Raw genomic sequence first — 13,389 nt, 5'->3', positions numbered from 1 at the left:
CTATCATAATTTTGAATTTGTGTCATAATTTTTATGTTGTGATTTATCAAATAATGTTTTTCATGTGTGGCGGAAATGGGCTTCCATATTCATCCATACAGAGTGACGCTACTGAAGCTATTGCACATGCCCATCATAGTCAAGTCAGATTCGTCAAGTGAAAGTGCAATTTCTCCTCACTTTTCGCGGGTATGTAATGTGCAAAAAAGTACACAAAACACCTTAAAACAGATTTCATCATTTTTTAAGTAGATCACGGACTGCTGCTGATACAGAGATATTATAATGCTGGTAATATTACTATGCTAATGTATTGATGCTGTATGAGTTCATATTTGATGGTTACCGATTTAAATATCAGTATTAGTGGGAACGTCAGTTCAGCACACTTTTTTGCTTTGCGAGGTGCTTGCGCAGTCGTTAGCAAAGCAGTCTTATATGCTAAAATTGCCACTGTTTGGTGTTGCCAACACTGTCAGAAAAAAAGGGTACGGTTGGTGAGCACTCTGGGTACAAATACTTTGGTTGTACCCTCAATGGGTCATCTTTACACCTTAAGAAACTAATGTGTACCATTTTGGGGGAGGAGGAAGAGGAAGAGCTTCTCCTAAAGATGAGAGAAGCTGGAATATAATTATATAATATAAAGGTGTTCATCTATAGTATATTTACATAGGACAAAAAAACAGTGCATTTTGTGCGAACTGGCCCTTATATTAACTGTAACGTAGTTCGTAAATATGGGAAGAAGGAGGCGGGAACAGGCAAACATTCAAACTATAATCTTTAATAAAATAAACAAAGAACAAAACGAAAGTAACGTCCGCGAGGGTCTGCCGGCCACACAAACATAATAAAACATAAAATAAAGTCCAGGCCTGGTATTCTCTCGTCCTTCTCTGTCGTCGCTCCTCCTTTTATGCTTCCGGAGCTCCTCCGTGAGAGACTCAAGGCCGGTGCGCCTCGCAGGTGATGCTCTCGCCTGCCCTGCTCGTCACATTAACGAAACTTGAGTCTCGACTGAAACAGATTTGTCAACTAATCTGACTGTGTTCATGCAGTATGCGAGAGCCGTGTCGCACATACATTTCAGCGACACAGGGGTTGTACTTTTAACGCGTCTCACAATCTGTTTAAAATTGATTTTTTATTTGTATTTTTATTAAGTGATAGGTACAACGTCATTTTAGTGTTGATGAGATCTAGCCTCGAACACACGCTGATCTGTCCTTGGCTGCTTTCAGACTATGAGGTGGATGAGGATGAAGAGAAAATGATCAGACCGGATCAACTTCAAGCGACATGGTGGTGTAAACGATAGAATCAGTGCCACGAATGCTATCAGCAGCCTTTGACTACAGAAATGGAAGTATAATATTAAGTTTTCTTTTCATATTGTTACCAATGTACATATTAAATGTCACTACCTGCTAGGGATGTCCAGATCCGATCACGTGGTTTCAGACTCGATCGGAATCGGACGTTACCTCCCGATCAGGACTCGGATATATATGTATTAGGGGTGCAACGGTTCTCGGTAAAAAAATCGAACCATACGGTTCTCCACTTACGGTTCGGTACGCACTTGCACCGCGGTCCATCTCGAATGACGACGCATCTATTGGTTAATATGGTTTGTTTAAAATAGCAACGTGGAAAACAGACAGAGTGCAGATAATGTATGTTTCAGTCGATGGATGCACAAAACGTTACAACAACGATAATCAGAAAGCGTGGACAAAATAGTCAATCTTTGTAAACTGTTAACTGCGAGTGTCGTATGCTCTAATGTCCAGTCATTTACGCCGTCATCACCCGGGTGTTGACAGCGCGCGAGCGCAGGTGAGACCTGAACAGCACACGTTGCTGTCTGTGTTTAAACTAACTCATTTAAGCCTTGCTGATTTAAACCTTCAAGAACAAGACGCGAAAGAGAGCTCGCACGCGCTGTAAGAAGATTATCATCCGAAAGCGCGCACACGCTTATTCCAGTCAGCGTGCAAATACTGAGTTCTCTTTCAAGTCTTGCGCTTCAGCGGACAAATTCATACAAAAATTATGTCAACATGCCCGTCCTAGCGATTATCCTAGCAAACATAGTCGGTTATGTCTTAAGTGAACGTATATTAGTCGAGAAAGAACAGTATATGGATCGTGCATGTCTTAAAGGGAAAAAAAAACTTCCTGCTGCCTGTATTTAATGTTAAATCAGACAACAAATAACAAAGAAATCACTCACTGCTCTTGACTGAATAGTTTTTGTAACTTCAATAATGATTAATCTTTATTTATTTTATACAGTAAAGATAATATGCAGTGATATTTTATATTTGATTACTATTTGATTACTGTTAGATACCTGAAAAACCTGAAAAGCACTGTTCCTGGATCTGTTTTTTCGCTCTTCTTTATTCTTTTTTATGTAGGCTATAATAGAAGTATCGGATCGGGACTCGCTATCGGCAGATACTCAAAATCAAATGACTCAGACTCGAGGGCAAAAAAACGTGATCGGGACATCCCTACTACCTGCTGTTGTTGTCATTCCCCATTTCACAGAGATCTTCAGACCAGACTCGACAAAGAAACATGTCAGAAATCCTCTTAGGTTACAATGTAAGTCAGTTATGTTCCATAATGTGTAAACTGTTCACCATTGCTTCACCTATATGCATTACATTTAAAGTATTTATGGTGCTTTATAAGTAATAAAAGTAAAATAAGTATTTTGTTTTACACCTCAGGAGTTTCTTAGGGCCAGCTGTTTTAATTCAACTTTCATTTTGAATTATCCTTATCCTTTCCTTTTATCCTTTCAGATACCCTTTCCATGAGGATTTGGAAGATGGCAATGTAAGTTACTTGTACAGACTTTATATTATGTGAAAAGTCCAGACCAGTGTATAGAGGACATCTCATAACATTCTGTTCATATCTCATAAATGAACAGAAGTTGATGGATCCTGTCCAGGTTTACCTTCCCTATTCTACTTACGGAAAAAACTGAACTGGCGCCATGTTCGTTCCGTAAGTAGAATAGGGAAGGCGTAGGACATACAGCGTAAGCTTTTTTGAAGAATACAGAAAGTGGAAGCACTAGCAAGGCGATCATTTGTGTTTATAAAGCATATACAGTTGTATTTTTTTCGAAAATGACCAATGGTTTCGCTAGATAAGACTCTTATTCCTCGTCTGGTATCATTTAAAGCCCTTTGAAGCTGCAATGAAACTATAACTTTGACCTTCAACCATTGTTCAAGATCATACATCTTGAACAAAGAAATGATACGTTGTACTGTTCAACCACCAATAAGAAAAAAAATGGTCTTACATTATTGTTTTTTACTCGGTCATGCAACACATTTAATCAAAACATCAACAAAAATTTCATTTTGTTGAACCTCCCCTACAAAAGCAGGACTGGTTTTCTCTGTGAGGAGGTTTTGTAAATTCATATTTCACTGTATTGATGTTGAATGATTATTTCAGTGAGTTTATAGTATGTGGGTGTTAGGCAAGCTGACAGTTCATGTTTCAGTTCTTCGACTCCGACAGTAAAACAGGAAACATGTCTTGCAAATAGCATTGTCTGAAAAGGGACCCTAGTCCTTTAGTAAGATACAGAAAAAATAAAATAGAAAGATGGAAAAATAGTACATTCCCACACTTTCAAGGGAAGTCTGTTCACTGGTCTGTTTATGGCCTCCAGGCAGCTATTTTGGGCACCCATGACAGTTGTGTCATGTCTACTTTGCATCATCCATTTTGTTGATTTGCCAACATGTAAAACTACTATCTATTTTTTTAGCTAAAGATTACCCCTAAATTACAAATGCCTCTAGTTTGTCGTTTCTGGTTCCTTTTAAAGTCCCCCCGAATATGATTAGCCTTTGCTTGACTATGTTATCAAACAGCTGCTAATAATGTATTTCTAATGTTACACAAACCATGTTCCCGTTCGTCATCTCAGAGACATGAATTTGCACGTTTTGTCTTAAAGCATATTAAAAACACCACATAGACATATGAACAACATTAAAAACTTGATTTTCACCACAGGGGGAATTTAAATAATCACTATCCTATGCCTTGACTCTTTATTTTAAATTTTTTAAAAGAAGTTTTGAGGGGTTTGCTTTTGCTTTCTTATGCATGGTAACACAACTAGTGTTCAAAGGACTAAACACTCTCCACCTTATTCCAGATGAGCCTACTGCGTTTTGAATTATGGGTGGCACTTCTGGTCTGGGGAACTTCCATTCAAAAAGACTGAAACTGCGCTGTCAGTTTTCCTTCATGGTTCATTTTCAGACACCATTCGAATAATGTAACACTTAGTATTTTTAACGTGTAATGTTATAGCAAGAATATCTATGGCAAGAGCCCTTTTCAGTCGCTGCATTCTTTTCCTATTGATTATTTTCTTTTGTCTCTTTGCATTCCACTATTATAGTATGAAAACAAGACAACACACTGCACAGGTCTGTTCTTCTTATTTAATTTATGATATATCCAATGAATAATTCACTGGAATGCATGAAGAATCTCTTATTTTTCTCCTCAAATCCTCACGTCTCTTTCCAGGTTTGTTTTCACTGGTGAATACAATTTATTATCTGTCAAAATGACGGAAACCTGCTTTGCCTGGTCTTCGTCCATTTTGGACTTCGTCTTGTACTTCGTTTGATCAGAACATAAGCAACAAGTGTCATCATACGAAAGCAAAAGCAATGCAACAACAACATACTGTGACTCTCAAAACACTTGAAATGGAGACATTCTCGTATCTCTAACTTGTGAAGACAAATATCCCTTGAAACCACACACTACTAAGATTAAACAGCAACAGCCAGCATTGCAAAAGCAAGGAAAATAAGTACAATTGTGTTTCCAGAAAAGTTGGGACATTTTGTAAAATGCAATGAAAATCAAAATTTGTTTATATTTACAAAATACAATTTTGTTGGTCAGTGAAAACACTGGAAATCTTTCCTTTGTACTTTTGTCAGTTAAATAAACTTTAAGGGGAATTAACAAATCAGATTTTTGATTTTATTGCAATTTACAAAATGTCCCAGCTTTTCTGGAAATGGGGTTTGTAAAATAACAAGTAATATAATGAGAATGAATAAATAAAATAATTAAATGATTAATGATTGATTCAATGATTATAAATGAATAAAGAAAAAAATAAAACAACACAAAGTATGGTCAATCCCTTGAAGCAACATACAAACAGGTTGCTATTAAGAATCCTTAGATACTTTACATATAAATCTCATTTTGATGGCGCAGTGGTTGTCATTAACAGTCCCACTGTATGTTATATGTGCGCATTCCTCTCCTCCCTTTTCCCGATGTCCTTGCCACTTATCTGGCTGCCCAGGACCCCAGTGTCTGTAACCAAAGCCAAAAAATGTTATACTATTCCATCTGCATATAGAAAACTTTCCTGGCATTCCTTTGAAATTAAAGTTCATTTTATGGTAATTTAATCGCACAACCATGACCTACAACTAATGTATTTATTTAAATGGCTGAAACGTTGCTTAATCAAGTTGCATTTACTTTACAAGCAAAATCTTAAAGTACATTATCTTAAATTAATTGTTTTCTATCCTACTTTCATTTACAAAGGGTAAGAATAGAGGGAGGAAACAAATATAATCACAAAACCAAATTGTAAGATATCCTGTAGAAGCTGTGGATACAACTGTTTATAATGGAAAATGAATTGGATTTGGAAAAATGTGGCTGCATATCAACTCACACTTTGTCCATGGTGCAAGGAGTGTCATCTGCCCATCTCCACTGGCCTGTGGTCTGATCCGTTAGACCGATCCAGTATTGAAATGGTTTGGTCAAATGGGTAACAAATTCCTAGGAGGAGAGATTAAAAAAATACTGAAAGACAATAAAAGGTATTAACCCAGAGCTCAACATTAAGCCTTGTCATGTGCTTATCCTTCGGACAAGTAAATCCGTTGAAAAATTAAACTGCATTAAATAATGTTATGTTGTTTTAAATAATTTTTGAAGATACAAATAAGGAATGTTGGGGGAAAAATGATAAACATGAAGCAAAACTGTGTTGGGCTCACGTAGCCTACCTCTCTCATTCGGCACGAATCCAAATGATTCCATATTCTTGATGTATTTGTAATCAAAACTTATTTATTATGTAAACTAGGCTGTGTACTTCACTCACATTCTAATGTTGACATAAAACACCATCCTTCACATGTGCAGAAATGTGCTTGGCATGACATTATAGTGCTAGATGCTCACGCTGAACGGGACAGATTGTACTACAGACTATTTAAATTGAGCAGTGTCACCTTTTATATGTTTGGTTGACTATTTTATTTCGATAATGAACAGGCTGCAATGTAAAGTTAGCAATGCTAGATCTGATGTGTTGTGTGTGCGTGTGAGGCGCCTACGCGATCACTTGAATTTTTCCTTATAATAGCAGAAACGGCTTAAAATACTCTGTCATCTATGGTCAGACATAAGATTAAGACATATAAGATTAAGACATTAGAAACTGTAAAGGGTTTGATTTTATTTGTGATATTGTGATTTTCACAATAAAATCAAAATGTTCTTTTGTAAAATAAAGAAAACAAACAAGATGCACCGTGTTGCATCGTTTTTTCTTTCGTTTTGGTAATCTGTTAATTATTTCAGTGAAATATATTTTGCATATTCTTTTTATATACTTTTTAGGGGTGGGAATATTTAGGCACCCCACTATCCGACCCTATTCCGATTTTGGGAGTTGATTATTGATATACTTTTTTTTTTTTATTAATTCATTTGTTTACCAACTTGAAAATCTTAAAATCCTCTTTTATTTAATTACATATGTAATGGGTACTTTTAAAATAATTACAACTTACAAAACTGAAAACGAAACTGGTGCTGCGTTCGTTCCGTAAGTAGAATAGGAAAGGCGTAGGACATACAGCGTAAGCGTTTTGAAGAATGTGGAAATGGGAAGTACGTTCAGCACGTTTTGTGTTTATAAAGTATATACAGTTGTATTTTTTTAGAAAATGACAGATCGTTTCACTAGATAAGACTCTTATTCCTCATCTGGTATCGTTTAAAGCTCTTTAAAGCTGCACTGAAACTGTAATTTTGACCTTCAACCGTTTGGAGGCCATTGAAGTCCACTATATGGAGAAAAATCCTGGAATGTTTAATCAAAAACCTTAATTTCTTTTCGACTGACAAAAGAAAGCCATGAACATCTTGGATGACATGGGGGTGAGTAAATTATCAGGAAAAGTTTATTTAAAAGTGGACTAATCCCCAGACGTTACATTCAAGCTATTTTAAGGCATTAAGAATGGAAAAAAACGTTTAAATATGTAATTTTGGTGATCAAAGATGAGTTTTGAGGGATACAGTTATTGACTACAGGGGGACTTTAAATAAATTAGCAATTTTTTAGCAAATCAGTTTCCTTCAATAACACTTACAGTCAAAACATTACCTCCTGTCCGCTACTTAAAACACCCTAAAAAGTTGAAACATTCCTGCTTTAAATTATAAAGCAAAATGAGAGGTAATAAAGAAACAAGTGGTTTATCACAGTGACCACAAAGCCTGAAAGGGTTTAGGAAAAGTGTGTGTGTGTGTGTGTGTGTGTGTTTGTGTGTTTGTGTGTGTGTGTGTGTGTGTGTGTGTGTGTGTGTGTGTGTGTGTGTGTGTGTGTGTGTGTGTGTGTGTGTAACTCACCCACTCCTTCTCAGAGTCTTCTGTTTTTAAGAGTAATGCACCCTGCTTTTCACAGTAATCTTTTGCTTGGGTCCAGTTCATTGAATCACTAGAGAACAGGTAACAGCTGTTGCTGAATAGGATCCAATCAGATTCAATACAGCCTGGTGTAAGCAAGTCTATGTAAGAGGACAAGACTAAATTAATGCTTTAGTTCCCACCAAAATATAAAAATCCCTCAAACATGAAAATTCTGTCATCATTTACTCCCCCTTCTCTGTGACTCTGTTAGTGAACTCTGTTGACGACACAACAGTAAGTCAATGATGAATTTTCATATTGATGAATCTCCCCATAAACCCAGGACTAGTTTTCTCTGTGATGAGATTTAGTTAATTAACATTTTGCTGTACTGATATTGTAAGATTTTAAAGGATTAGTTCACTTCAGAATTCAAATATACTGATAATTTACTCACCCACATGTCATCCAAGATGTTCATGTCTTTCTTTCTTCAGTTGAAAAGAAATGAAGGTTTTTGAGGGAAAACATTCCAGGATTTTTCTCCATATAGTGGACTTCACTGGGGTTCAACGGGTTGAAGGTCCAAATGTCAGTTTCAGTGCAGCTTCAAAGAGCTCTACATGATCCCAGACGAGGAATAAGAGTCTGATCTAGAGAAACCATCACTCATTTTCTAAAAAAAAATTAAAAATGTATATATTTTTGAACCACAAATGCTCATCTTGCACTGCTCTGTGATGCTCCACATATTACATAATCATGTTGGAAAGGTCACGTGTGTACTTCCGGCGGTAGGGCGAAAAACACTTAAAAATCATCCGACATCGTTGTTTTACCTTTTTTTGTAAAGGGCGTTTAACTTTGTCTTTGCATGTTTGCTTTGTAAACACTGGATCGTTACTTCCGCCTACGTCATACGTGACCTTTCCAACATGATTAAGTAATGCGTGGCGCATCACAGAGCAGTGCAAGACAAGCATTTGTGGTTAAAAAGTATATAATTTTTTTTTTTTTTTTTTTTAGAAAATGGCTGATCGATTCTCTAGACAAGACACTTATTCCTCGTCTGGGATCATGTACAGCTCTTTGAAGCTGCAATGAAACTGACATTTGGACCTTCAACCTGTTGAACCCCAGTGAAGTCCACTATATGGAGAAAAATCTGTAATGTTTTCCTCAAAAACCTTCATTTCTGTTCGACTGAAGAAAGAAAGACAAACATCTTGGATGACGTGGGTGAGGAAATGATCAGGAAATTTGAATTCTGAAGTGAACTAATCTTTTAATACCATCAAAATGAAACATGTCCAAGTTTTTCCTCACCCAATCTCACTAAAAATTACACCGCAAATCACATACTGTTTTTCATCTCATGCAGAGTAAAGTTATTTAATCCTGCTCAGAATGTCTTGTGTCTTTGATTGTTGTATATTAATTTTCTCATTTATTTTTACCTTCATCATTGTACTTCCTGGTGCACCATTACGGATTTAAAGCTTTTTGCCATTAAAATAACTAGTTATTTAAAATAACAGTATCAAAACAGGAACTACATACACAATATTGCACCTTGAATCTAGAGTTTACTCACTGGTTAATGATAGTTTATAAGACACAGATTGAAATAATGATCTCAGTCCCTTCTTTGAACTCTTCATGTCCATCAGTGAGCTTGACATGTCAGCTTTATCCAGAGACAAAAGCCAAACAAACAATATATCAGCCTGATTATCTTATCATATAACACAATTCTGAAGAACATGATATTTGATGAATACAGTTAGAATTTCTAAAATGAAATATCTATTAACATTTACAGTATATTTAAAGAATATTTGTGTTTTTTTAGTTTTTTTTTAGTTAATATAATTTTAGGTTACCGTCTTACCCAAGATTTGTTGTGTATGTGAATTAGAATGAGCTGACATAAAACAGATCCTGTTGGTGCTCTGCAGGGGAAAGTAGAAATATACAGCTTCAAACCCTTGATATGTTGTCTTAAATTTAAGAATTCTTCAGCTGAAAGTACATCCAGCGCTTACCCAACTTTTGTTGGTTTTCCTCTTGTTTGGATGCAAGTGAACTCAGTGATGATCCAAGATCGGCCATTAAGGTCTCAATATTAGACAACTTCTTTTCATGCACTTCTTTTGGAGAGTGAGATGGACAAATAAGTAAATAATCAATGCTTTTTATGCACATATCAAATCTTAGACTGTTTGCAGTGTCAAAGAGACGAGATGGTTAACAATCATGCTCTGCTGAGAAACCTAAATCATGCAAAAATTCATTGCATTAAAGATTTTACCCCAAACAGACATTAGTAAATTAATATTTTTCATGAAGGACATTTATGTTTAAACTTTGTTCTAAAAAACATTAGAAAAAAAAAAAAAACAGAAATTATCATCATGATACTTAAATGGCCACTTAAATTATCCATAAATGGCCTTGGGATCACTAACAAATCAAAATAAAACATCAGGAATTAAGGCAAAGTCAAGACACTAACCGTTAGTCATTGGGTTACTTGATCCAGACATGTTCAAATATGAACTTAAGTTGGACACCAAATTCTGCAGCTCAGAAACCTTCTTTTCTAGGTCAGTACCTGTCCAAAAGGGGAACAAAGTCAATAATTAGAAGTCCATTTTACCAAAACTGATCTGTGATGATGATGAAGTTCCCACCTGTGATCTGAAAATCAGATTTGACAGAGGTTAGATCAGAAGTATGGCTGTTCATCCAACCCTTCAGCTCTGAGAAGTTTCTTTCTTGCTTCGAATCTTAAACAGACAAGCAAACAAACTGTCACTTTTCCAGATTCTCTGCAAATATTTTTAATATTCATATGCTAAATTCAAATTGTTTATTAAAGCTTGGTTCAGAAATAAGAGCAAAGCAGCTCAGTTCATATCCCAATTAGCAGTTTAATCCAATTTGAACAAAAAGTTCATGTTCACATTATTTATCACACTAAAAACACAAAGCCGTCGCAAAATTAAAGTATTCTAGTCTCAAAACACAAAAGAGAGTATTTCATTTAATCCACTCACAGATGACAAAAGTCATGATCATGAAAATAATCATGCCGACTGTTCCTAGAAGCACAAGGATGCCAGTTTGACTGCTACATGGATGACCTGCAGAAAACAGACAAAAACCTTGATTAATTTCTATGTTTAATATCATGTCAATGTCAAAATGTAATAATTTAATTTTGCAATGCCATGTTTTAATTCTTTGTCCACACAATTTGAGATATCATTCATGTCTGTAGCAAAATAGTGCCAGAGCAAGTGACATGCCCAAGTTTACACTTAGAAGTTTGTTCAAATTAGCAATAGTACCAGCAGCACAAAATATTTATAACCATAATTTGCATGAACATGATTAATTGTTAAAGCTCACTGGTTAAAATCTGAGATGTTATTATGTTGATTATGATTTAAATAAATGTAATTGCAGGACTTATTGAAACATTATCCATTTCACTCAAGTTGTAAAAGCCAAATTAGTTTAATGCTTTAAGATAATTTCTCCAACTGAATATGATATTGTAAATCTTCCAAATCTCTCCAAAAAGATTTCTTTGGTTCAGATTCCATCTCCATTTTAATGTATTCATCAGAATGATCCATTTTCTCAGACCATAAAAGGGAGCAAAACAGTCACTTGCTTCTTATAGCTGAAATTCAAAACAACACCTCTTATATATTAATGATTTATGCAATCATGTTCCTTAAAATACATTTCACTTCCGCATTCTGAGAAATTGATATTTAGGGAATTCCTTCTGGGAAGATTCTAGGTATTCTGTTACTCAGACACACATAGGGACATTTAATGCTAAAGCTTTTTTTTGCACATTTTCTTCAGGTATAATGACGGTTATGCCGTGTCTACATCATGCATCTTGTTGATTTTCACACAATCCCGATGTGTCCCATTCCATGGATCTAGGTTTACATTTTGATTCTTTTATCCACCATCCTTGCTATTTGGTCTTTTGGGGGGCTGATTTAAATTAAATTGCCTAAATTATTATATTATTAGCTAACTGCATTCTCTAAATGGTAATGTTGACATGCATTCTCTGTAAAGCTGCTTTGAAACGATATGTATCGTTACAAATAAATGTGAATTGAATTGATCGATTGCACCTGTCTGCCTTGCGGCTGAGTTTTTTTGCGTCTGTAGCTTTTAGTCTCTAATTACTACCATTCCTTGTTGTTTAGTTTGCTAAATATAACTTAATCATCACTATATACCTGATATTGTTATGCATTTATTTATGCATTTAAATGCTAAAGCATTTATTATATGTTAGCATTTCACTAGCCTGTTAACTGTCATCCGTGCTTCAGCCATCTTTTTCTTCCTCACCCACACTCTTCTACACTCCTAGCTAAGAAGAATTAAATGAATGAGAAAACCTACAATTAAAATCACCATAAGAACAGACACAAAAGATGTGTTTTGAGACAGGATTTAAACTCAGATAAAGTGGAAGCTGTTCTAATGTGATCAGGTAGGTTATTCCGTAAAGTGGGGCCAGCCACTTCAAAAGCTGTATTTCCTCTGGTCTTTAGGTGGGTTCTAGGGATTTGGAGTAATTTACCCTCCAATCTTAGACCTCCTGCAGGAGTGTAGGTGTGGAGAAAGTTTGTCAGATATGGCTGACAAGCAGAGGAACTACAGGCAGTGGGGCAAGGATTTGCCCAACTGTTAAGAACCCATGCCTTTAAAAATGTTGTTGGAGCAATAGATGGCACCCACATAAGGATCAAACCCCCGAAGCGGCACCAAATTGACTATTTGAACTACAAGGGCTTTTATTCCATTAACATGCAAGCAATGTGTGACTCCAGTGGAGGTTTCCTGGACATTTTTGTGGGCTCTCCGGGGTCAGTTCACGACACACAGATATTGAAAAACAGTTCTTTTTATAGGGCACAACATTATCCACCTTCAGAGTACATTATTCTGGGTGATGGCGGCTGTCCCTGTTTAGAAACCCCAATATGCTTGATCACACCCTACATGGACAAGTTCAGGGCCGCTTCAACTACTACCACTCAAGGGCCCGCAGCATAATTGAAAGGGCTTTCGGCATGATGAAGACAAGATGGAGGTCCACACTTTTCAGAGCCCTGGAAGTCAAACCTACATTTGCTCCCCAGGTTATTGCGTCCTGTGCATTTTTGCACAATGTATGTTTGGATAATGGAGACATGCTTGAACCTGATGGTGACATTTCAAGGGACAATTTTGACTCCCATCTTCCCCATGAATGACTGGCACCCAATGAAACATCTGGAAATGCTACAAGGGACAGACTGGCTGCCCTAGTTTCAGGCATTGTGTAAGCCCCGTGAACATCCAGACATAGAGTTGTACTTTTCATATAGTTGTTTCACACAGTTTTTTTAATAAAATTGTATATAATTTGCCTATTTTAAAACAGTTTTCATAGTAGTTGTAGTATTGTAGATGTTATTCTGACATTTTATATCTGTATTGTTTGCAATAAAGTGTTTTCATACATATCGCATGGTATTTTTCTTTTTCCAGGTATGTTACTGATATTGAAACACAAACACCTTCATTTGATAAACAACAATATAGCTTTTTATTGAC

General features: G+C 36.0%; 1 pseudogene; it reads left to right on the top strand.

Moving 5' to 3' along the window:
• The first annotated feature begins 75 nt into the window (after positions 1-75).
• Positions 76-13,118, top strand: LOC137035013 (uncharacterized; annotated as a pseudogene).
• The last annotated feature ends 271 nt before the right edge of the window (positions 13,119-13,389 follow it).

Source organism: Chanodichthys erythropterus, chromosome 13 (assembly GCF_024489055.1).
Source record: "Chanodichthys erythropterus isolate Z2021 chromosome 13, ASM2448905v1, whole genome shotgun sequence".
Taxonomy (NCBI): Eukaryota; Metazoa; Chordata; class Actinopteri; order Cypriniformes; family Xenocyprididae; genus Chanodichthys; species Chanodichthys erythropterus.
Note: the sequence above shows the minus strand (reverse complement) of the source record. Positions and strands in the feature narration are given on the sequence as shown.